This window comes from Ictidomys tridecemlineatus, chromosome 4 (assembly GCF_052094955.1).
Source record: "Ictidomys tridecemlineatus isolate mIctTri1 chromosome 4, mIctTri1.hap1, whole genome shotgun sequence".
Classification (NCBI taxonomy): Eukaryota; Metazoa; Chordata; class Mammalia; order Rodentia; family Sciuridae; genus Ictidomys; species Ictidomys tridecemlineatus.
The window spans coordinates 97,837,429-97,863,882 of record NC_135480.1 but is presented as its reverse complement, the minus strand read 5'-3'; the positions used below and the strand labels follow the sequence as shown (position 1 = coordinate 97,863,882).

General features: G+C 36.5%; 1 pseudogene; it reads left to right on the top strand.

Moving 5' to 3' along the window:
- Positions 1-25,124, top strand: LOC101972318 (NXPE family member 1-like; annotated as a pseudogene).
- The last annotated feature ends 1,330 nt before the right edge of the window (positions 25,125-26,454 follow it).

Genomic DNA, 26,454 nt, shown 5'->3' with positions numbered 1-26,454 from the left:
ATGGTAATATTAGATATGTTGACTACAGTGTCTGCACAGGTATGTTTGTCAACATTCATAAAACTGAACACTTAAAATGCATGTATTTTTATTGTATATAAACTATACCTTAATACGGTTGTTTCTGTTGTAACCAGAGAAATTTGTAAGCAGTAAGTTGGAGATACCTGTACTAGGTAGAACAGTGATGATAGAAGGAAGTCCACTAATTGAAGACATACTAACTAGACAGATACAAATAGGCTGAACCAGTGTGGGGAGAAAAAAAAGACTCCCCAAATTACAATGGCTCAAACAATAAAACAACATAGGTATTTCTTTCCCATATAACTATTCTGTTAGCTTCAGCCCCTTCTGGTCATCCAGGAAGCTACGTATCCTGGAAGCTCTTCCATCTTCTGCCTATGGTCTCGTCCTAAGGTTGAGAAACCCCCAAATAGGCCCATGGATAGATTTAGGAGGTCTTTGATCTCAAATGGAAAAAAATTACATATCTCTTGCCACTACTCTAAATAAAGTTTAGCAATCTCCTGAATTATGTATACTGGCAACAAATTACAGTAGTTTTAGCAATACTCATGGCTCAGTCAACAATTTGAAATCAAAGACATCTTTAGATATTATTTTAAAATAACTTTACCATTATTTTAAAAATCTTGAAATAACATCCATACTTACCACTGCTTGGAAATCACTATAAATACAAAATCTGGTACTAAATTTTGGTTATTAATAAATAATTGCTATGACTACATAATAAATTATTTAAAATACTGATTACTACACCTCAGTGGAGTTGGTTTTTGTTATCACTCTTATATTTTACATATTCTAATACATTATTTGGAGAATAGGTCCAAAGACATCATTAGATGGCCAGTGGGCCCATGTAACAAAGAAGTTTTAGGAACCCCATTTCAGAATATTGTCATCATACCCATGGCCAAAACAAGGCTACTGCCACATCTAGTTTGTAACAAATAAGAAAAGGAAAGAAAGCCTGGAGGAGATAAGGCATTAAGTCGACTCCATTAATATTCCATTTTTAAGAAAGCAATCCCATGGCCATATCTGAACAACAGATGCCAGGAAATGTAGTAAAACTGGGTCACCATTTTCCCAGCGACAAGTTTCTATTACTAGTGATGAAAAAGACAACACTGCACTTGAGTCAACAGTGTCTAAGGATGATTATATCCCAGCCTAGGATACAAATGAGTCACAGAACACTCAGGTTTCTCGTAGGTGATGCCTTTCACAAAAACAGGGAGAAGCAGCAACAGAAGACTTTGAAGAAGAGAAAATATTCTAATGTAAAAAGCTGACTTTGAGAGTTCTTTGAGCAGAAGTATAATGATAAATCTGTTCTCCCAGAGAGAAAAAAAAACTGTTTCTAGCCTTTGCTGATTTCTATGATGTTAATATAGTTATCATGGAAGGGACTGGCACTAGAGAGCACATAGTAGTTTTTCAGTAGGTAAAATAAGCTGGGGTCCAACATACCTCTGTTGGTGAGAAGTTCAAGCAGAGACATCTTAAAGACATTTGGATATGCAGAGGTCAAGCTAACAAGTAGATTCTAAATGAGATTATTTGGCCATGTGGTTGCAAGAAAAATTGTAATCCACAAACTGGGCGCACTGGCACATACCCGTAATCCCAGTGGATCAAGCGGCAGAGGCAGGAGAATTGCAAATTCAAAACCAGCCTCAGCAACTTAGTGAGGCCCTAAGAAACTCAGTAAGACCCTGTCTCTAAATAAAATACAAAAACATGGGGGCTGAGGATGTGGCTCAGTGGTTAAGTGCCCCTGGGTTCAATATTTGGTACCAAAAATTTGTAATCTACAGTTATTTGGGGATTAGACAAATGTGATCTTGACAAAGGGCTTCCAGTAAAAAATAGATGCAAAAATAATAATAGTATACTTTTAAACAGTTTTCTATTGTTGTAATAAAATATCTGAGGGAAACAACTTAAAGGGTGCAATATTTATTTTAGTTCATGATTTCAGAAATTTTAGTCCATAATCATTTGGCCCTTTGCTGTGGGTTTGTGGTGAGCTGAACATCATAGTGGAGAACATATAGTGGAACACTTCTGCCCACCTCAAAAGTGGCTAGGAAAGAGAAAAAGAGGGTAGGGGGAGAAGAAGGAGAGAGAGAGAGAAAGGAAGGGTCTGAGATAAATTGTACCCTTTGAAGGCATACACCCCGTGACTCACCTCTTCCAACCAGGCTCTACCTCCCCTAAAGTTCCCAATATCTCCCAATAGGAAAACCAGCTAGGGATCAAGCCTACAACACATGAGTTTTGGGATTATATTCTAAATCCAAACTATAATATCCACCCCTGGCACCCAAAGGTTAACGCCCATTTCACAATGCAAAATGCATTGCTTCCAACTCCAAGAGTCCTCATAGTCTTCACAGTTCAAGCACTGCCCCAAAAGTTCAATCCAAACTCTCCTCTGAGATTCAAGGCAAACTCTTAGCTGTGAACCCCTATAAAATCAAAACAACAAATTACACACTTCTAATATTCAGTTGTACAAGGCAAACAGTCTCATCCCAAAAAGGAGGAATGGGGCATAGAAAGGAGTGAGAGAATCAAAGCAAAAAAAAAAAACAGAAAACAAACATTAAGTCCTGTAGCTCCATGTCTAAGCAATCAGAGCAGGTGGTAGCATAGTGTCAGCTCCAAAGGGCTTGGGCAGTCCCACCCCTATGGCCTTGCTGGTTGAAGTCCACATGGCCTCTCTCTTCAGCCAGTTCTGTTCTGTAATGAATAGTGCTACAGGAATAAATACCATGGAGAAATAGTCTAATTTAATATTTCCTCAGCAGATATTCACATTCCTGGCATCTATAATTGTCTGGGGTCTCCACTATAGCTCCAGTTTCATGCATTGCCCTCTCAGGGGATGCCTAAAGGAGATTCATCCCTACCAAACATTACCTCATCTCACATACTTCCTCTGAAATCTTGCTGGAAACCTCCAAGACCATGTAACTCTTCCATTCTGCATTATCTGCAAAAGTAGCATCACATGAATGACACAATGGTGTCCTAATTAGAATATATTCTATGCATGCATAATTATATCAAAATGGATTCTAGTGTCATATATAAGTAAAAGAGACCAATTTAAAAAATAATTTAGCACATAAAAATATCTGTTGCAAGCAGGGGCAGTAACCTGGTTCATTTGGACCATGGTTACAGCAGCCTTTGAGTGCTTACATGGCTGAACACAGTGAAATAATTCCTGGAGAAACAACTTCCTAGGCAGCCCTTTGGGAGCAGGGCACCCTGGCTCTCTCTTCTCAAATTGAAATCTTGAAAATGAGTTTACACTTTTACACTCTTCAGCCTGTGATGGGTGGGGTCTGGCCAATTACCAAAATGCCCTCAAAGATCTTTCCTTCTCCCCACCCCACAGCCATGGTGCTGGGAATTTAACCCAATGCCTTACACATTTGGCTTCTCTTTAATGGTGCTAATCTCTTCAGCAACCACACCTTTTTTGACCATAATTTAAAATGTGCTCCTTTTCTAGTGAAACTGCAAATTTTTCAAATATTTTGCTCTGCTCTTTGCTCTCAATCCTCACAGGTAAAAGCAGCAAGAAATATCACATCACCACTTTAATGCTACACTGCCTTGAAATTTCCTCCACCAGATTAGTCCTTTAAATTCAATCTCACACAAAGTTTTAGAACATAGACAAAATGTAGACAAGTTCTTTGCTAGAATGTAACATAAATGTCCTCTAGTTCATTCCCCAAAAGAGTCCTCCTTTTCACTGATACCTCTTTTGCATGGTCTTTATTGAATGCATTCCTATCAAAATTCTGGTCTAATGAGTTCGTATCAGAATTAACTATTAAGCTCTCCTCACAACATTCTAGAGCTTCTTTCTCCTGCATCTCCAAACCGTTCCAAACCCTTCCTATAAACCAGTTTCAAAGGCTTCTGAACAACATTGTCAGGTATCATGAAGCAACAACTCTAATTCTAGTACCAATTTTCTATATTAGTCAACTTTTCATTACTGTAACAAAATACCTAATTTAAAAAAAGTAAAGAAGACTTTAGGGGGTATTCCAGGTATGGAAATCGGGATTAATAAACTTCCAAGACCCTGCCATCAGTAAAATTGTTTCTTATAAAGAAGTATTCTAATCATTCTTAATGGAGTCTATTCCAGCCAGGTTGTACTGATTGTACAAAATGTTAGATCAGAGATATATGCAACAGAATTGATCAATGGTCAGGAAGAATATCTTGTGGCACACATAACTGCAATATAATGTAGATGGATTCAGCCTGAGATGATTTTCCTCTTGGATGAGGTGATCTCCTCTAGAACTTCCACAGACCTACTGAAGAAACTGATATATAAAAAGATACAACACAGTACATCATGTATTATAACAAAGATATGCATACCAGACTGGGGGAACACAGAGGAATAAGTTATTATCTAAAAATAACTATTAACAAAAATTCTAAAAACAATTAAAATAAATAAAATAAAATTTGAGGAAAGAACAGTTGGAAGCATAAATTTAAAGGGTAAATAGGAATTTTCAAGATTTACCAAAGAACTTGGTAAGGATTGGAGAATATGGTATAGGGAGGAAAGAAGCGAAGAGGATTTCAGGCAGCAGGATGCAAGCACTGAGAAGCATAAAGGAGGGGCTGGGCTTGTGGCTCAGTGGCAGAGTACTTATGAAGCACAGAGTTTGATTCTCAGCACCACATAAAAATAAATACATGCCGCAGTCTAGCTGGGCACAAAATCACGAGCCACTCAAGCAGGAACAAACTTTATTTTTTGAAACTGCCACCAATGCTCCGTCCGTGCCCGGGAAGATTGCCGATCCACCCACACGGCATTCTCCTGGCCTCCTCCCGGAACCCCGGAGCAAGTTCCTCCCCTGGAATTCCCTCCTACTGCATTTCCCCAACCAATGGGAACTCTCCAGGAGTCCCACAGCAGGCCAAGGTGAACAGCAGGAGTCCAAAATCCATATGAATGTAAATCTTAACATAATTATATCATCTCAATGGCTAGCTGGCGTCACCTTTCAACCAAAAATGCCATGCAACATATTACTTGGCTGTGGCTCTTAGCATCTCCCCCCTTCTGTTTAATTAAGCAACAAGCAATGTGGCTAGGGACCTTGCCTGTTAGGTTTGTCCAATTCAACATATGGTTCTTACCCGTAATCGGAAAACTGACCTCTAGGCGTCAGCCTCCTGTCTTAGGTTGATACCACTGCAAATGGATCATACCCGTCACTGACTACCAGTCCAGCATATAGCCATACTTGTGGATAGGCCTAAGCACCAGTGGGGGGGGGGTGAGGTTCTTTGCCTCACCACTGTTGGCCCCCAGATTTGGCCTTGGTACCAGTGGGGGGGTGAGGTTCTTTGCCTCACCTCTGTTGGCCCCCGAAATTAGTAGTAGTAGAAAAAAACTAGTAGAAGGGAGGAGGATACAGAAATGCCACAACACCAAGTCAATTTACGGCTCCTTAGGAAAAATTGCATCACTGGTGACACATCAGCAAAGATATGCCAGCATTACCATAATTCGCTGCATACAAGTGATAGATAGAATCACAGTGCATGCAAGTGATACATAGTCCAGGCAAGTTCTGTAAGCAGTTCAAAGCAGAGGAATCTATCAATATGTCCACTTCCTCCCAAAATAAATCAACTCATTGATTGAGCATTACTTGTTGAGTTATTATTCATTGATGTATCAGTTTATACAGTTTGTTGTGATAATTATCGAAGAAGTTGAAGTTTGGTTTCATCTTTGTCTTCACGGGCACTGGGATGAAAATAGGGATTCTGACAATGATGTAAAAAAAAAAATATGTAACATTTCAACAGGTATTAAGAAAACAATTTTTAGAACAATTTACATTATCCTGAACAGAATTATTAAATATAATGAAAAGGAAAGGTGAAAGTAAACAAACAGATCTGTTAACCTGCTTATTTGTACACATATTAAAACAATCTTCAACAGCTGTTTACCCAGTTTAAATTAAACCATTAAAATCACATGAATAATAAAAAAATTTGGATCCATTTATTCATGAGTTCTTTTCATAAATGATATATGAACATACACACATACAGACATACAACACAAAACAAGAGTGTGCACACGTAACATACAACACATAAGACAATAGTAAAGGCCTTGTAGCTTTACCTAGGTGAAATCTCCATTGCAATGTTTAAAAACTCCATAGTCAAAAAATAAAACTGATAAGAAAAACATTAACCTAGGTCTGTATAAGCTCAAAAATAAAATAGAACTTTATGATGTGGGAAAAAGCAATAATAAAATAGATATTGAAAAAGGCATCCTGGTTAATCACTGTCGCAGATGTAAGAATAGCCAAGCTGGAGTTCTGGATAGCAGCTGTTATGGATTTGAGTCAAATCATCTTCCTTTTGGTCTGTAGAAACTGTTTTGGTTTACCTCTCTGGAATCCAAATCAGCTGCTGTTCTCCCTATGGAAAAACACAAACAGAGCCCCAACTCCAGACAATCACTGGGTCAAAGTACCTTAGGCTTATGTACATTTTTTGGATACAAATGTCTTTCCACAGCACTAAGCCCTGATGAATCCAAATTTAAAAAGTTTAGAGTAAAATGGGTTATTTTAAGTTTATCTTTGGGGGATATATACCCCTTTCCAATTCCCTCCTTTTGTTTTAATAAGTACATTTTAATAGTTTGATGAGCTCTTTTAACTATGCCTTGTCCTTGTGGACTGTATGGAATTCCTGTTATGTGAGTAATGCCAAATGATGAGGTAGAAGCATAACCAGGACCATTATCTGTTTTTAACTGTTTTTGGAACACCCACAGTGGCAAAATTTTGTAAGCAATGAGCTACAACATCTTTAGTTTTTTCTCAGGCACGAAGGGAGCCCATCAAAAATCCGGAAGAAGTATCAACTGTAACATGCAAATATTTTAATTTTCCAAATTCTGGCAAGTGTGTGACGTCCATCTGCCAAATATGGTTAGGTATCAGTCCTCTAGGATTGACTCCAAGATTAACTTGTGGTAAAAAAGTCACACAATTTTGACATTGTTTTATTACATGTCTGGCTTGTTCTTTAGTTATTTTAAAACGCTTTTGTAAAGTATTAGCATTGACATGGACCTTTTATGAAAATTTATAGCTTCTTCTATTGTGGAGAAAATATGTATGTCATGTGTAGATTTATCTGCTAATTCATTGCCCAAACTAAGGGCTCCAGGGAATCCTGTATGTGCCCTGATATGACCTATAAAGAATGGATCTTTTCTGTCCCAGATTAGATTTTGTATAGTGGAAAACAAAAAGAAAACAGTAGAAGAAGGGGAAATCCTACCAGCATCTTCAAGGGATACTATAGCATTAACTACATACTATCAGAAAATAAATTAAATACAGAATCTTTAAACATCATAAAAGCTTATAATACTGCATTAAGCTCTACCTTTTGAGCTGATTGTTTGGGTACTAAAAATGTAAAAGTTTGATCAGGGGTAACTACTGCTGCTGTACCATTATTAGACCCATCAGTGAATATATTTGAAGCATTCATGATAGGTGTTTTTCTTGTCATTTTTGAAAAAACTACAGGATGCTTAGACCAAAAAGACAACAAAGGATTAGATGGTAAGTGATTATCAAATGAAACATTAGATTTACACATGATTATTGCCCAAGTATTTAACTCATTAGCTAACTCATCAATTTGATCCATAGTATATGGAGTAATAATTTTATTCGGAGAAATTCCAAACACTCCCTTTGCTGCTTTTATTCCTTTGAGTATTAATTGTCCTAAAGCCTCAGGATATCTAGTAAGAATAGTGTTAGGAGAATGAGATAAATGTATCCACAATAATGGACCTTCTTGCCAAAATACTCCTGTAGGAATATTTTTTGTTGGTAGTACAATAAATAATAAAGGCAAACTTATATCAATTCCATCCAAATGTATATTTTCCATATATGTTTCAATGATTTTTAATGCCTTTCTTGCTTCAGGCATTAACATGCGGGGTGAATTTGGATCTGATGGACCTTTTAGAATATCAAATAAAGGTCCCTACTCTCCTGTTGGTATGCCTAGATAAGGCCTTATCCAATTTATGTCTCCCAATAACTTTTGAAAGTCATTAAGTGATTTGAGTTGATCTACTCGTATTTGAATTTTGGGTGGACGGACCATGGTTGAGGATAATAGAACTCCTAAATAATTAATTGGAAGATTTAATTGTACTTTATCTATTGCTATCTCTAGATTATAATTTTTTAATAAATTTGTAAGTGTGGCATAACATTCTAGCAATGTGTTTTTATCTTTATGTGCCAATAACACATCATCCATATAGGGAAATATATGTAGTTCAGGATTTTGATTTCTAAGTGGCTGGATTGCTTTGTTAACATAAATTTGACACATAGTTGGACTATTAGCCATCCCTTGAGGGAGTACTTTCCATTCATATCTCTGATCAGGACCTTCATGATTTAGTGCAGGGATAGTAAATGCAAAATGTGGACTATCCTCGGGATGAATTGGAATTGAAAAAAAAAAAAACAATCTTTAATATCTATAGCTAAAACATACCAGGTTTTTGGTAAAGCAGACAATTGGGGAATCCCTGTACTTGAGCAGGCAGGAGGGCAACGAATTCACCGTGCTTTAGATTTTAAAACAGTAAAGCAATTAAAGGAGGTTGTAACAACCTACGGGCCGCAAGCACCCTTTACCATAAGTATGGTCGAATCTATTACCAATTTGGACATGACACCAGCAGATTGGGCTAACATGTGTCGATCTGTGCTAAATGGAGGACAATATTTGTTATGGAAGGTTGCCAATGAGGAATTTTGCACGGAGACAGCTAGGCGAAATGCAGCAGCCGGTTACCCTCAAAGAAATATAGAAATGTTTTTAGGAAAAGGACCTTATGAGGGTCAACGACAACAAATTGAATATGATGCTGGTGTATACGCACAAGTTGCTGTAGATGCAGTTAGGGCATGGAAAACTTTACAGGGGCATGGAGATTTACAAGGTCAATGATCTAATGAACCTTACACTGAATTTTTAGATAGGCTTATTCAAACAGCTTCTAGAATATTTGGAGATACAGAATAAGCAATGCCATTTATAAAACAACTGGCTTATGACCAAGCAAATCGTTGCTGCAGAGAGGTCATTAGACCATGGAGACATGAAGATTTAAACACATATATTAAATTATGTAGAGACATTAATGAACAAGGGCAAGTCTTGGCAGCAGTACAAAAGGCTTTAGATGCCAGGCCAAAAACATGCTATAATTGTGATCAAACAGGACATTTTAAAAGGAGTTGCCCCATAGGAGGAGGGTTTAACAAAGCTAGGTATCAAAGGAATAGAATACCGGGTATTTGCCCACGATGCTGTAGAGGGAGACATTGGTAATGAATGCCGTTCTCAAACCACCATAGAGGGTATTCAGTTATCAAAAAACGGACAAGGACCAAGTGTTTACCCACAATATCGTGGAGAAAGGCATCAGGCTCCATTGCCAAAAAACAGATTGGAGGGCACAATGCTCCGGGGCCCAAAACCACAAATATACGGGGCAATGGAGGAACCCAGCAGCACCATCAGGGTAGTACCCAGGACACATTATCCATTAAATCCCTCATCAGACAAACTAGAGGGAGCGCAGGGTTGGACATCTGCGCCTTTGCCAGAGCAGTACTAACTCCAGAGATGGGAGTTCAAATCATTCCCACAGGAGTAAAAGGACCTCTTCCCCAAGGAACAATAGGCTTATTATTGGGACGCAGTTCTTCTACATTAAAAGGACTTATGATAAGTCCTGGGGTAATTGATCCCGATTATGAGGGTGAAATAAAAATTATAGCTAGTTCTCCAAGAGGTATATCAGTAATTTCACCAGAAGATAGAATAGCACAGTTATTAATAATACCCAGCCTACATGATAAACTTTCCAGTCGTACTGTAGGAAGAGGTTCCAGGGGATTAGGCTCCACAGGTGTCGGTTGGGCTATGCTGTCTTTAAATTTAGATTCTCGCCCCATGCTAAAACTAAATATTCAAGGACATGACTTTAATGGGCTACTAGACACAGGTGCTGACCTTAGCATCATATCTCGTCAAGAATGGCCAAAACATTGGTACAACAAGCCACTCAAACGCTTTGAGGCCTAGGAGTGGCAACTAATCCCTATAGAAGTGCAATGGTATTAGATTGGAAGGATCCTGAAGGATGTAAAGGAACTATACAGCCCTATGTATTGGATCATCTTCCTATAAATTTATGGGGACAAGATGTCCTAGATCAATTAGGTTTGACATTAATCCTAACGCGCCCACTACTAGGGCTAGACAAGGCTTTAGGAAAGAAAAAAGATTAAGAGAACAAGAACAAGGTATGACAGCACCAATTCAAATAGATCAAGAAATAAATAGACATGGATTGGGTTTTCAGAAAAGGCCACTGAGACAATCAAAATTACTTGGAAATCAGAGAGACCAGTGTGGGTTCCTCAGTGGCCCCTGACTAAAGAAAAGATACAAGTAACCCATGACCTGGTCAAACAACAACTAGCGGAGGGACATATACAACCTTCCGTATCTCCCCATAATACTCCCATTTTTGTCATTAAAAAGAAATCTGATAAATGGAGATTATTGCAAGATTTAAGAGCCATTAATAATGAGATGGTTATTATGAGATCTGCTCAATCAGGGATTCTCCAATTGTCTGCTTTACCAAAAACCTGGTATGTTTTAGCTATAGATATTAAAGATTGTTTTTTTTTTCAATTCCAATTCATCCCGAGGATAGTCCACATTTTGCATTTACTATCCCTGCACTAAATCATGAAGGTCCTGATCAGAGATATGAATGGAAAGTACTCCCTCAAAGGATGGCTAATACAAACTTTATTTTTTGAAACTGATGCCAAATAAATAAAATAGCAGACTGGGCAAAGGGGAGTGAGGGGCCATGGGAGCAGGAAAGATGGTACAATGAGATGGACATCAGTACCCTAGGTACATGTATGACTGCATATATGGTATGATGTTACATTGTGTACAACCACAGAAAAAGTTGTGCTGCAATTGTATACAATGAATCAAAATGCATCTTACTGTTATATATACCTAATTAAAATAAATAAATTTATTTTTAAAAATAAATAAATAAAAGGTATTGTGTCCATCTATAACTAAAAATAATTTTAAAAATGCATAAAGGAATAAGGCTTACTAAGAGAATAACAAGAACCTGATGTTTCTACTAGCATATTCTAATCATCATAAATGTTTATTTAATTCATTTTGTTGATTCATTTTATCCTCATTATATCCAGTTAAAATGAAAATTTATTCCAATTAGTTAGTAATTGACAGGTTTTGGCAATCAGAAAGTACATCTTACTGTCATATATACCTAATTAATATAAATAAATTCATTTTTTTAAAAAATAAATAAATAAAAGGTATTGAAAATACCTTTTGATTCTCAGCACTACAAAAGCAATATATTGAGTAACACAAATGGAAGCTGTCCCTTCATCCTCTCTACTGATGTCATTCATTTCATTCAACACCAACCTGCACTTAGAATTCAATACCTCTATGAGATTCTCCATACAATGCTTTAGTATCTGGGAGTAACAATTCCAACATAAAAGAGTGATTTAATGAATTGTGACTGTGTACTTCATCTTGTTTAAAAGAATTTCTTCATGGACTCTCTAAAAGTTAACCAGCTCAAGAATGACTTTTTCATGGGAATTATTCATTTTTGCTTTACACCAACAAGATTAAAACAGAACACTTTTGGAATCTCCCAATGAATCCACTTACTCACAGTTTTTGTACATAATGTAGATTTCACTGAGGAATTAGTTCAGAACAGAGAGGAGGGGTTTTAGATTTTGTATGCCAAAATAAACTGTTTAAAGCAAATAATCTTAACTCTGTTTCCATGATCTCTTTAACATGCAATGGTTGAGAAGAGCTTCTCTTTCTCCTTTTCCGCTTCCCACCTTTTCTTCCTCACTTCCTATCTTCTTATTTTTCCTTTCCCTAATGTACTACATAACCTTATTGAATCTTTTTTTTCTACACAGAATAATTGTAGAAAAGGCATTTCCATTTCCAAATTTCATAGTGGGCACTCAGCAAACAAAAACCACTGCTCTGCTTATCTGCCCAGTTTACAGGACCAACTTTCTTTCAGGATATTTATAGATATTTATATTTTGTAACATAAACATAGTCTTGTGCTCCCATAAGCTATTCCAAGTCATTTCCTAGAAGACTAAATGAAAATTTTTTGTTTCTCACCATAATAGTGGTAAGTGAAACTGTGGTAAGAGTTACAGCTGAGAAAGGACAGTATGCAGTGAGAGAATGTAGGAGAGGCATCTTCAATTTGAGGCTCATAGAAGGAGGAAGCAAAAATCCTAAATAAAATTTGGATATGGAAAAGCCAATGGGTGGGCCAAGGGATTGGCAGTGTAGGTTGTAGGTTAGGAGATGGAAGCAGAAAGTGGTTCAGCAAGGAGGAACAAAGGTCTCAGGGGCAAATTGCAGATTAAAAATAAAACAATGAGTACATGTAACAAATAGGGTTTCTTGTGTGGTCTTTCCTAAAACTCTCATTATGTCCTCAATTATGATGCTTCAAAGAGCACTGCTGATATTGACATCTCTTTTAACTGTTACCTGGATAACTTCTATCATTGCTCAAAACTCCACAAAGGTAGGAATAGTTTTCTCCAGTTTGGTTTGAAGCCTCCATCTGTGACCTCCATCAATTTAGAACAATAAATCACTCCTTCTCCTTCCCTCCCACTCCAACTCTGTTTATTTCTTCCCTTCTCAACTTCCTTTCAGAGGGATTACACACACTCTGTTTCCCAATCTAATCAGGATTCCAACTCCTACATGCCCCCAAAGCAGGTCTTGTGAAGATTATCAATCCCATGTCACTAAACTACCCTGTCAGTAAATGAGGTACACATAATCTTTGACCACGTAAGTAGGTTTGCCATTGTTTTTTGGTCCATGATTTATTTCTCCATGCAAAAGTTATTTTTTAGTAACCTAGTTTCCCCTGTTGTTTCTGGATACTAAGTCATAATTAGGAAAGTTTTCCCCATTCCAAGATTATGTAGATTCCATGTTTTCTTGTTTTTTCTCACTTGTACAGTCCCATAATCTATATTTAAATATCTGATCCATTTAGAATTTGTTCTGTTAAATGGTATAACACGTTGATCTAATTTTACTTTTCCATGAATGTCCAGTTATCCTAATTTCTTATTAAAAATTCATCCTACACTCCCACCAATTTTTGAGTGCTGCCTCTATTGCATACTAAATTTGTAAATATAATAAGGTCTGTCTCTGAATTTCAATTTTGTGCCATTCTCCTTTTATTCATTCACTAATAGCATTCTATTTTAGAGATTTTAGATACAAATTTTAATATCTAATAGGGCTAAACCCTATCTACATTCACACCACCTGATTTCTTATATCCCAAATATGCTTTCTGATTATTCTTTTTTAATATTTTTTTACTTGTAGTTGACACAATACCTTTATTTAATTTATTTATTTTTACATTGTGCTGAGGATCAAACCCAGGGCCTCGAACATGCTAGGTGAGCACTCTACCACTGAGCCACAACTCCAGCCCCGATGATTATTCTTTCTTATTTATCCTTTCAAGTGAACTTTCTAATTGACCTGTGTGACCCAGAAATATTAAGGATATTTTTCTTGTGATTTCATTGAATGTATAAATTAGTTTTAAATATTACCTTCATGATATTTTCTATCCAATAGAACAGTTCCCTTCCATTTGGACAATTTTGTTTCCTTAACTCTAATATTTCACAAGTTTTCCTCATGTAAATATTCAACATGTTAAATTTGTACTTAAATATTTTACTGTAATTTTACTACTTTATATCATATTATCCTATCATTTGATCCTCTCCCTGATTTGGTCTATATACATAAAAGCTATTGAATATATTGATTTTATTACCAAATATTTTACTATATCCTTTTATTGTTTGTAGTCATTGTTGCATATGAAAATAAAGATTACTGAAAGTCCTCCTTTCCAATTCCAATATCTTATTTGCTTTCTCTTCTTCAAACACATTAGCTAGTACCTCCATCCCAACGCTAATTTATAACACAATAGTAGACAGCATCCTTGTATGGCTCTGAGTTTGGCAGCAAACCCTCTAGTGTTTCCCTTTAAGTAAGATGCTAGTTTTTGAACTACAGTATATATTTTATTAAGTGTTTTTAACACAAATCAGTGCTAAGTGATTTGAAGTAAAATCCTATTACTCCAGTTAATATTATAAGGCAGCCAACACACAAATTCCAATTCTCATCTCTCTCTTTCCAGTCACTGATTTTTTTATAATGGTCATTGAATATTTTATTACCATATTTCATACCTTATTCCATCTTCATTTCTTGCTTGTCTTTGCCAAAGGATTGGAAACCTTCTGAGTTTTCTCAAAGATTTAAGTTCATCTTTATTTTTAATTACATCTCATTTCTGTTTCTAGTCTCTGGGTTTACTATTCCACTTCATTTCCAGCCATCGGAGTTTAACTGATTGATGCTGAGCCACAGAACGCCTGGACAAGTTGTTTTGTTTTTAAGTTTTACCTGCATTTTAAAGTGTGAGATGCTTGACAATCACTGATCTATAACCACTATTCTCAAGCTTATCTAAAAGCAGAATACCTGTGATGTTTTCCATTTTCACATACTCCAGGACAGCAATTTAGTGACATGATCCAACTGACCTGAACTATTGCATGAAAATGAATGTTTTGAAAAAAGCTTAGTAGATACTTCTGACTATCAGCAAGAAATTACTAAATTCCAACACCTGTAGAACACTATCCAGTGTTTGAAGTATCAGTGATCTCTAAGGTTGTGAGAAATTAACATATTTAAGTTGTTTGGGAGAAAGGAGGAGGCAGCTGGCAAATCAGGAAAAGAAGAAAGTATTAGTAAAGAAGTCAAAGAAAGTCAGCTTCTAAAAATAAAAGTAGTTAGTCTTATCAAAATAGAATGCACAGGAGGAAATGGAAAAAGTGGGGAGTTAAAGAGGACACAGCATAAAACCACATTAAGATTGGACTTCCCAAGAATCATGAGAAGCCACTGAAGGGCTTGAGGGACAGAGGGGGCATGAGTCGAGTTTTGTTTTAGGACTGACCTAGCTACCAAGGGAAAAATTAAATGGAGAGGCATTGGGATGGTCGTATGAAGAACCTTTTCACACTTAAGAAGACTACTATAATTCAAGATATAAATGATAGTGGCTTGAACCATGATACTATGTGAAAAAGAACAGCAAATGCATTGGCATCAATTTGTTACTCATATGTATGCTCTGAACTATGTCTTAAGTTGAATATAATTGTTAAGTTGTGTGCTAAAATATTGAGGTAAAAACAAATGTTTATATTTTACTAAAATCTACCAGTTTAAATAATACTGATGATAGTATGTAAAAGAATATGGAAAGTCATCATGAGTAAAGATGAGTACAAGCAGGTTCATTTCATACCACATCATATTTCTTATCATTTTAGCTTTGGTCTGTGGTAAACTTATCCATTTCCCTCCATCACTGGAACATCTCCAAGGAATCATGTCCTGAAATATCAATGATCTTGGTAAAATCACCAACAGAAACTGAACTCCGAATAAAGGAAATCCTACAGAAAATACACCAGCTGATCCCGCCCAGACCCTTCACCCATGTGAACAGCACCACCAGTGCCAAACACAGCGCAGTCACCATCCTCAACCCTAGAGACACATACTGCAGGGGGGACCAGCTGGATATTCTCCTGGAGGCCAGGGACCACCTGGGACACAGGAAAGAATATGGAGGGGACTTTTTGAGGGCCAGGATGTCCTCCCCAGCTTTAAAGGCAGGCGCCTCAGGAAAGTGACAGACTTCAACAATGGCACCTACCTTGTCAGCTTCACTCTGTTCTGGGAGGGCCAGGTCTCTCTGTCTCTCCTGCTCATCCACCCCAGTGAAGGGGTGTCGGCTCTCTGGAGGGCAAGGAACCAAGGCTATGACAGAGTGATCTTCACGGGCCAATTTGCTAATGGCACCTCCCAAGTCTTCACTGAATGTGGCCTGACCCTAAACTCTAGCTCTGAACTGTGCACCTACCTGTATGGGAGAGACCAGGAAGCCTTCTACTGCATGAAGCCTCAACACATGCCCTGTGAGGCCCTGACCTATATGTCCTCCACGAACCGAGAAATTTCTTATCTTTCAGTCAAGGAGAAAAGCCTTTTCCATAAGTGAGTATATGTTTTAATATAATGAGAGGTGCTCCCAAGCGGAGCTACGTTGCTCATCTTAATATTAAGCATGATCTTCTCAGATGCCTCCTCTATTCAAGGTTGTAGTGAGACATGCAGTATCTGCATGGAGACCAGTGTCCATGACTGCACACCATAGTTTGCATTTTGGTTGAAATGGGCAGAAGGAAGGCTACACAAGTTGGAACTATATAATGTATATGCCTATACTTTTTAAGAAAATGGATTTTGTCACATTTGACCATGTATTTAATAGACATAGGTTTAACAAAATATGTTCTGTGAAAAACTCTTCTCTTATATGTTCAAATACATAACCAAAAAAGGATTCCTTGATAAGCGCATCATATGATCATGCTCCTTTACCTCCCATATCATATTCCACAGATCCTGCCATTCAAATATCCTGCATTCGTCCATTTCTCTCCATGTCCAGTGCTGCTTTCCAAGTTGAGACCATCATTATATCACCTACATGACTGTGACAGCTTTCTACCTGGTCTCCCTACCATCATTCATACCCTCTTGAACCTACTCTACACTGCAACCTGAGGAATCTTTCTAAAAAGCCAGCTCCTATGGGGTCATCTTCAGTTATCTCATGATCAGAGATGCCTCAGTGTACATTGCTCAGGAAGGGAAGAATCCTTCAACCGCCCCACATCGTGATCTATCAGTTCCTAGAAGCCCTGGTTAGCTTCCTCTAACATCAGTGCCCACATTTCCTCTATCCATCTTGGCTGCAGCCACCCTATGATTTTCTCCTCTGCTGACAAAAAAAAAATAAGAAGAAAAGAAAAAAGAAAGAAAAAAACTGATGCTCACTCTCTTGTTTCTTTGTTCTCCACTGAAATGGGAGAACTCTTCATTCCTTAGAATGAACTATCGGGGCTTCTTCATGGGCCACTTTGAGGATTTGTAAAAGAAACCTGTCATTACAAATCCCAAAACTATGACCCAAGCCCTGTACACCTATTAGTCCTAGAATCTTTTATTCATTTGCCAACTTTCCATAAGACTCAGTCTATTTCCTTTTCACTTTCCAGTCTGTCAAAATCTATTCAGCTACCCCATGATGACTTATTTTCCCTACATTTGGTGACAATACAACGTTATATTCTGAGCAATCCCTTTCTTTGAAAATTTCAAACTTAGGCTCAGAGTCTTTTTTTGCCCTGCTTTAGCTTTCAAAAACTACACTTACGAGAAATAAGAGTAAAGACTAAACCTGGAAAAATAACATGCATTCCAGAATCTTACCCAGTTATCCAAAATGTGACTCCTTATCCATTCAACTCACCAAATCTCAAACTATTCTAAAATGAGGCAGAGAACAACAGAGAAGGCAGAGCTGGAGTGGGAGGGAAGGGAAAGAACTGACTTATAGTTCTAAGTTGCTGGAGTCACAGGTGGAGACTTCAGACCAAACTGGAGAGAACTGTTCCTACCTTTGTGAAGTTCTGAGCATTTGTAGATGTTATCCAGATAACTAAAAGAGATGTCAACATCAGCAGTGCTCTTTGAAACATGGTAATTGAGGCCATGATGAGAGTCCTAGGAAAGACCACACAAGAAACACAATTACATGTACTCACTGTTTTATTTTTTAATCTCCTTCATGTCTAAATCACAGCAAGGATGAGACCATGTTTTACCATTTCCTTTCATGATGGGGCATAAAAAGAACCCCCTAGCAGAGAACAGAGTACATCTGTTGTACTGGGTACCTGAGCCCTCCTCCCCATAACCTCTCCCTGCCTGCCTCTATTTACACACATAATGTATGTTGGGTTGAAGAGAGGGTAGAGGTAAGAAAAGAAGTTTGACGTAGGAAGAGTAAGTCTTCATCAAGTGGAGGAAAGAAATACAGTGTTCTTTTATCCACACATCAGTGTGAACACTACTTTCTGACAGCCACATTGATGGATACTGAGGATACAGCAGTGAACACAGACAATACGTTACCTTTCTTCACATGATCCTCAAAAAGCAAATATGTAGGAAAATTGAACATATCAGGAAATTTGGCTAAAGAAGGAAGCAGAGGCTCTGTGTTAAGGGGTCTATGTGCCAGGATAAGGAGCCTGGACTCCTGCAGAGAGTGATAGGGAGAAAAATCAAGGTTTTCAAACAATAAAGCAGTTGCATTTGCAATTGGACAAGGTACTCTGGTAGTTGTGCTCAAGAAATTAGGTGAGATAAAACTTAGATTGACCAATTAGAGGTTTATAGTAATTTTAAAAAAGTATTACATGAACTTGAATAGGTGATGTGAAGGCACATAGGGATAATGCAAACTTAATAATATTATGAATTTAAAATTCTATGACACCCTATTGCATATCATTACATGTGAAAGATGAGTAGAACTGCCCTGGATTTCAGGTACTCTCAGCAAGATAGAAAGCCTTTCAAAAATCCCAATTTATTTACAATACCCAATATCCAAAATATATAACAGAAATAATTACTTTCAGTTAAAGAAACTTAAAAATATCCTTCACTCATAAGCAAATGATGCCTGGTGCCTATGCTATGTGGACACACAATAGGCTAATCTATTGTTTTATTTTTTTTTTGAAGGTCCAAAGTGGGAGTTGAAATAATGAAAGATCTTGAACATATCGATGTCTTCCAATGTAAAAGTAAGTCCACTTTTTCCTATGGTGGGTAATGTTTGGCATGTGTCTTACACAGAGAAAAATTATCAGTGTTAATTCTTTTAGTTGTAGTTTTCCAGGAGCATAATCCCTAACAGGTGTCAGTGATTTCAATCATGCTGGGATTTATAGGGAGAAATCAACTCAAGGAAATTAGTTCAAACTGTTTATACCAGATTTAATCTTGATTTATTCTAAAAAATAAAATGAAGTATCCTACATTCATCTCCCACCATCTGAGGTGCTGTGCAAATGCCTTTGATAGCTTCAGAGTAGGAATACTATGGTTTTAGTTTCCTGATATCTGTTGGCATAACCTCCAACTTTTAGTTGGTACACTTAATTTTATATGGAGCTTCCATCTAATTTAAATATTTTAACGTAAAATACAAAGCAATATTATATATGAAAGCATATTTATATTTATTTATATCTTAGTATTAAATAACCATTTAAGCCTGAGTTTACCAGTAACATTAGTATCCTAGGCAATTCATAATGATATATTATCAATATTTATTCACTTATTCCTCAAGTGTTTATTGAGGGTCTAATAGATATGAGGCATCATGAGCAAATGAAGAAAAAAGCTGAGCTTATGATCTTAAAAAAAAACAAAAGATTGGGTTTTAAATCTCTATGAAGAAAGCAAAATACATAAGGTCTTATTTTAAAGTTAAATATATTTGACTGAGCCCTGAAGGATATCAATAGTCAGAGAAACTTCATAAAGATCGTGGGTAGAGTTGCCATATTGAACTAAATAATAATATAGGAAAGCAGTTAAATTTAAGTTATTTCTAATTGCATATATATATATATATATATATAACACACACACACACACACACACACACACACACACACACACACATTCAGGTAAAGAAAAAAATATCACATGGTTCATTCCCTAAAAAAGTGTCCCTTACTAGAATAATTTAATTTTCTGTCCTACATTTTTAATGTGAGAACTTTTTTACTTGATAACTCTAGTCATGAGCAATTATGTGCATAAGCCAATGGAGTGAGCATGTGTAACAAAAGATAGGGCTAGAAAGAGAAAAAACATCTAAGTAAATAAACTGTGCTGCAGATTACAGTGTTTATTTAGAAGGCTAAAAAAAGACCAAATGTAGAGGACAGGGGTATGATCTTCTTTATGTTTTAAAAGGGAGGCTGATTCATAGTGGAATAGGGAGAGGAGGAAGTATGGGAGGAATAGACAAACTCTAGGTAGGGCAGAGGGGTTGGAGGGGAAGGGAGGAGGCATGGGGTTATAAATGATGGTGGAATGTGATGGTCATTATTATCCAAAGTATATGTATGAAGATATAAATTGGTGAGAATATACTTTGTATACAACCAGAGATATGAAAAATTATGCTCTATATGTGTAATAAGAATTGTAATACATTCTGCTATCATATGTAAATAAATAATAAAAAGAAAATTCAGAATTGAAAAAAGTAAGCATAACCTACACAAAGATAATTTAAAATGCTACTAAGTGACATAAAATGAAATTTATACACACCAGAAAATATACTTTTTCTGGTTGAGATAATTTCATATTGAGAAGGTATCGGTTTTCCCTGCATTAGTTTCTTTTTGCTGCTATAATAAGTGGCTTTAAGTAAAAAGAACATATAATCTTAGTGTTATTCTTCCAAAGCACAACATCAGTCTCGCTAAGCTATAATCAAGGTACAACAGGCCTGTGTTCCTTTCTAGAAGAATCTGTTGTACCTTTCAGCTTCTAAAAGCTACCTTCCTTCCTTTTAGCGCCATCTAGTCTCCAAAGCCACAATGGTAGGTCAATCCTCAAGTTACATCTTTCTAGTCCACCTGCTGCTTCCCTCTTCCACAATGGAGGACCAGTGAGATTAGACTGGACTCCCTTTCCTAGATAATCTAGAATTACTTGATTATCCATCTCAAAATTCATACCCTTAGTCAGATCTGGAAAATCCCTTTTGCCATCCATTTTTTTCCGTGAAGGCAATATATTCCTAGGTTTGGAGAATTAGAATCCAAATATCTTTGGAGGGCATATGTGCCCACCACAATCTCTAAACTAATCAAAAATATGGGGATGGAAAATATTTAGTAACTATTTGTCTCAAGGTTCTAGGGTTACAGTATTTAATCATCCAGAATGCAGTGCTATCAAGCCTCCTAGGAGCCCAACAAGGTCACATTGAAATTCCAACAAAATCATAGGATTAGAAAAACTATCTTTGGTGAGCAAAACCACCAGGAATTAAGAAGCATTTTAAATACATTTTTCAATTTATGTGTGTGAGTTTGTGTGTGTGTGAGTTTGTATGTGTGGTACTGCACATTGAACCCAGAGTCTCACCCATGCTAGGCGAGCACTCTACCACTGAGCTACACCCCTGGCCCACATTTTCCAATTCTGAAAACAGCATCATTTTGTCATTTGGTATACTAATTACAAATAGAATTGGCCCTTGGTATTTATGGGGGTTTAGTTTTGATAGCCACTATGTACACCAAAATCTGTAGATGCTCAAGTCCTTACATAATATGGTATGGTATTTGCATATAAGTACATCGTCCAATATATTTTAAATCATTTCCAGATGACTTACAATGCCTAACAATGTAAATTCTTTGTAAATAGTTGTCATACCATTTTGTTTAGAAAATAATGAAAAAGGACTGTACACATTTAATAAAGATAAAGAGTTTTTCCTGAATGTTTTCCATCCATTATTAAATGGAATCCACACATACAGAACCCATGGATATGAAGGGCTGACTATACAGTATCTCCATGTATAGTATACTATTCTGTGGACACAAGCAACCAGAGACTGTAAGGTCCATAGGAACTTAACAAGGAAGATAAAGCACAGAGTTCTGGTAATTTCCCAATATCCATTCCCTCCTCCTTTTTAGTAAGAGTAACCATTATTTGAGCTGGAACCATGGCCACTTTTCCTTGTGGCTACTTATGCTCACATTACATTTTCCTAAGAGTATGAACAGAAATTGTCTGGGGAACTTATAAGTAATGCCTTTCAAGGCAAAACAACTTGCATTCCTCTTCCATTTGTCTCCTTGCTACTAGCTGAACTGTAGATAAAATGTGAGAAAGGAAACTGCACTGTTCGACTGAAAGACTAAAACCATATGTTAAGAATAGTAGAACAACAAGATAAGAGAAAGAGAAGTCCCTCACAAGATGTAATAACACATTAACCTTGGCCTGGTCACTCTGAAACTGTTCTGTGAGGGACAGTACATTTCCAATTTTAAGACATTATTTTGGCCTATTTTACAGCATTCAACTTGTTTCCTATCTAGTACAGGAAATGAATGTAATCCAGAAATGCTGATGTAACAAAATCTAAATTATGAGTACTGGACATACAGGTCAGTGGAAGGGTGCTTGTCTTGAATGCATGAAACTTGGGTTCCAATTGTAAACATTGAAAACAATACAAATAAAAATAAAAAACCAAAAATATGAGACAACTGCTTGGCAGTAGGGCAACAGCATAGAGAATGGCAAGGAAATATGACATAGACATTTGATGACCTTTGTTATGCCACAGCAAAAGTTGGTGCTCTGCCACGGGGGATACCTTTGAAGGCAGACAAGGATACAGCCTGCAGCTACAGAGAAACAGGCTACAATAATTTCTCAGAATCATGGTTTCTGTTGGGTGCTGTATGACACTTTTATTAAGGTCCTATTAAAAACTACATTAAGTCAATCTAGGTATTTTATATTATATAAGGTTTTCAAAAGGTGCATATTATATTTAAGCCATTTTTTAAACATGAAAAAACTCATACTATTCCTTCATTGATGGAACAAATGTAAATGACTCAATAACAAAGACACCAATGGGTAGTTCACTGACATTCAGATTAGAGAACCAAATTAAGTCATTGCAGAATCAGAGGAATGGAAAAGAAAGGAAAGGACATGGAGACTTAGATAATGACCACAAGTGGGAGAAAATGAACAGGGAGGAGTCAGCATGATTCAAAATCTCTCAGAAGAAAGAGTAGCAGTGCCTAAAACAAGCTGGTGGTCATAAAAATCTCCAGTAAGAGACAAAAGACAAAAGTAGAGGGAGAGAGAAAGGGACCAAGAAAGGGAAGGACCAAGCAAGGAGGCTGGGTGTTTGACACAGGCCACTGACACCACTCACCATGGGATCTCTGTCACTAGAGAGAGAAAAGAGCACAGAGAAATGCCAAATTGGAAAGAAGACTCCAGCCTCTGGTGGATACACTTTACAAGGAAGGTGGATAACAACATTTTGGGACCAGATTCAACTAGATACAAATAAGACCAATGGCTGCTTGAAGGGAAAACTCATTTACCTGATGGGAGATTCCACATTGTGTCAGTGGATCCCCTACTAACCCAGACTTGTAAAAAGTATGTAGTTACTTTATGTTCTTTTGGAAGTTCAAGCTGATCATAAAGTACTTTCAATGAGGTCTCCATCTATTCTCACTTAGGCTAGTTTTTTGTTGTTGTTGTTGCTTTTTTAAAAATTTCATTTAGCTTTCTAGAGTTGTCTTAATTTAAAATCTATTTTATTCCCTCTTTCATAAGAACTGTTGTTCCTCCTTATAAACTCCAAAGAAAACTTTACATTTTGATTGATATTTCACACACATGAACTGGTAATTTATCCTAGAGGGTAGGATGCTCCCAACAAAAATACTATAGAAGGTGATTATAAATGATATTGTAGATATTCTTTTTAAAACTATTAATCACTGCCTTCTATCTAAAAATCTGCTTTTTTTCTTATCAGCACTAAAATTTTTTGATCTTCATGGAACTGGACCTTTGAAGAAACATTTGCTTCTGGATGCTGAAAGACATACTCAGATATAATGGAAAAAACATAGCTATCCTTTTATCACTTCTCACCTTTACTCTGTGACAGAAGAAGGTTATATCCCTCAGGAAATTGACTAGATTTCAGGTGACAAAAACACAGCCATTGTCATAACCTTTGGCCAATACTTCAGACCTTTCCCCATTGACGTTTTCATTCACAGGGCCATCAGTGTTCGAAAAGCTATTGAACAACTATTCCTAAGAAGCCCAGACACTAAAGTAATCATTAAGACAGAAAATATCAGGGAGATGCATGTAGAAACAGAGTGGTTTGGAGACTTCCATGGTTACATTCAGTATCTTACCCTGAATGACATTTTCAAAGATCTCAATGTAGGTGTCATTGATGCCTGGGACATGACTATTGCATATGGCACCAATAATGTCCACCCACCTAATAATGTGATTGAAAAACAGATTAACATGTTCTTGAACTACATTTGCTAAAGAAAAAATAAGCAAAGTCACTAGGAACCAATTTTCACATCCCATGTGTATTATCAATGAAATTTTATTCATTTTAAAGACTAAGAAAATCAAACTTAAAGGAACCATATATGGGATTATTTGTGGTACACTTAAAGACAATGAGAATCGAGATGAGGTACAAAGTCAAAAGATCAGATATGAAGAATGACCATACCATGCCTGGAGCATGAGTGTGTGTGATAATGAGTGTTTCATACTTGAGGCAAGTTTGGGTCATGATCTTTGGTTACTCCTGGCTGAACTAATGGAAAGGTAGAAGAATATAAATATGTAATTGTCATGATGCTCTAAAATGGTCAACTAACTTTCTCTGTAAAGGTATAGACAGTAACTATTTTGGAATCTGCAGGTTATCTTGCCTCTGTCACAACTGCTCCACTCTGCACTGTAGTACAAAAACAGCCACAGACAACATGTGAACAAATGAATGTGTTATGTTTCAATGAGACTTAACTAATGGACAAGGAAACTTGTATTTCATATAATTTATACTTGTCAGGAAATATCATTATTATTTTGATTTTCATAAACTGTTTATAAATGCAAACACCATTCTTAGATCACAGGCCCTAAAAAAAATGGTTGTATTTGGCCTCTAGGAAATATTTTGCTGGTACCTGATTAAAAACAAAAAAGTTTTATAAAATTAAAGCCAAAATTTCAGTAAAACTGAACAAAAATCCTTCATATGCTGTGTAGAAAACTAATAATAATAAAGTTGAAATAAAAGAAAATTACCTAACTTGAGAAAATTATCTACCCAAAAACTACAAGCAACATCACTTCCTGAGTGAAGCACAACAAACATTCCTTACTAAGTCAGATACAAACCCAAGAACCTCTCACTCTAGTTCACTAGCCCGTGAACTGCAGTACATGCCAGAAAAGAACAGAGTAACTGCTCCTATTTCATCATTCCCTTAGGAAAAAACCAAAAGCCTAAGTAGAAGAAGGTGGCCTCACACGAGCTCAATAAAAAAAGCTTCTTTAACAGTCAAAATTAGATGACGTAATCAAAACTACATGGTATCTCTGCATAAAGATTGTGTACATCTTTCATTATACTTAATCCTAGATATTTGGTACTTTTTGATCTACTGTATTTTTTTAAATCTTTACTATTGTCAAATATTTATTATGTCTTACAAATATGCACAAAACTTCAAAGTACAGCTCAATAAACTATCAAAAAGAGACACTTGGGTTGGAGTTATGGCTCAGTGCCAGAGCACTTGCCTAGCACAATGTGAGGCACTAGGTTTGATACTCAGCATCACATAAAAAAAAAAGAAAGAAAGGTATTATGTCTAACTACAACTAAAAAATTTAAAAACAGTGGTTAACCCAATGGTTAGGATTAAACACAACAGAAGATATGTAAGATCTCTATACACATATACACACTCCACAACAGCAAGGATTAAAGCATTCTGTAGATTCAATGCAATTCCAATCACAGTCTTAACAGATTATATATGTGCATGGAGTTGTATATAACTTGACAATACGATACCAAACTTTCTAAGAAAACATAAAATGCCAAAAATAATCAAATCACTGATAGAAAGGAATAAGTTTTAAGAACTTACTTTTCCAAACAGCAAGACTTTCCTTAAAGCCATAGAATTATGACTGTGGCACTGTTGCAAAAAAATAAATAAATAAAAGACCAATGAAACAGAATTCAGGAGACAGAAAAGGCCCTGCAAATACAGAAATGTGCTTCATGACAAATGGAACAATGAGGACAAGACAGTCTTCACAACAAATGTTCTCAGAAAATAAGATATACACGCATAAACAAACAAAACTGCACCCCAATCCTATTTACGAAAAATATAAATCTGGAGATATTACACAACTAATCACTGAGAAGCAAAGCAACAATCTTACCACATTATCTCTTCAAAAGAACCAATGTTTTCAAATTTGTAAACTTTCTAGGAT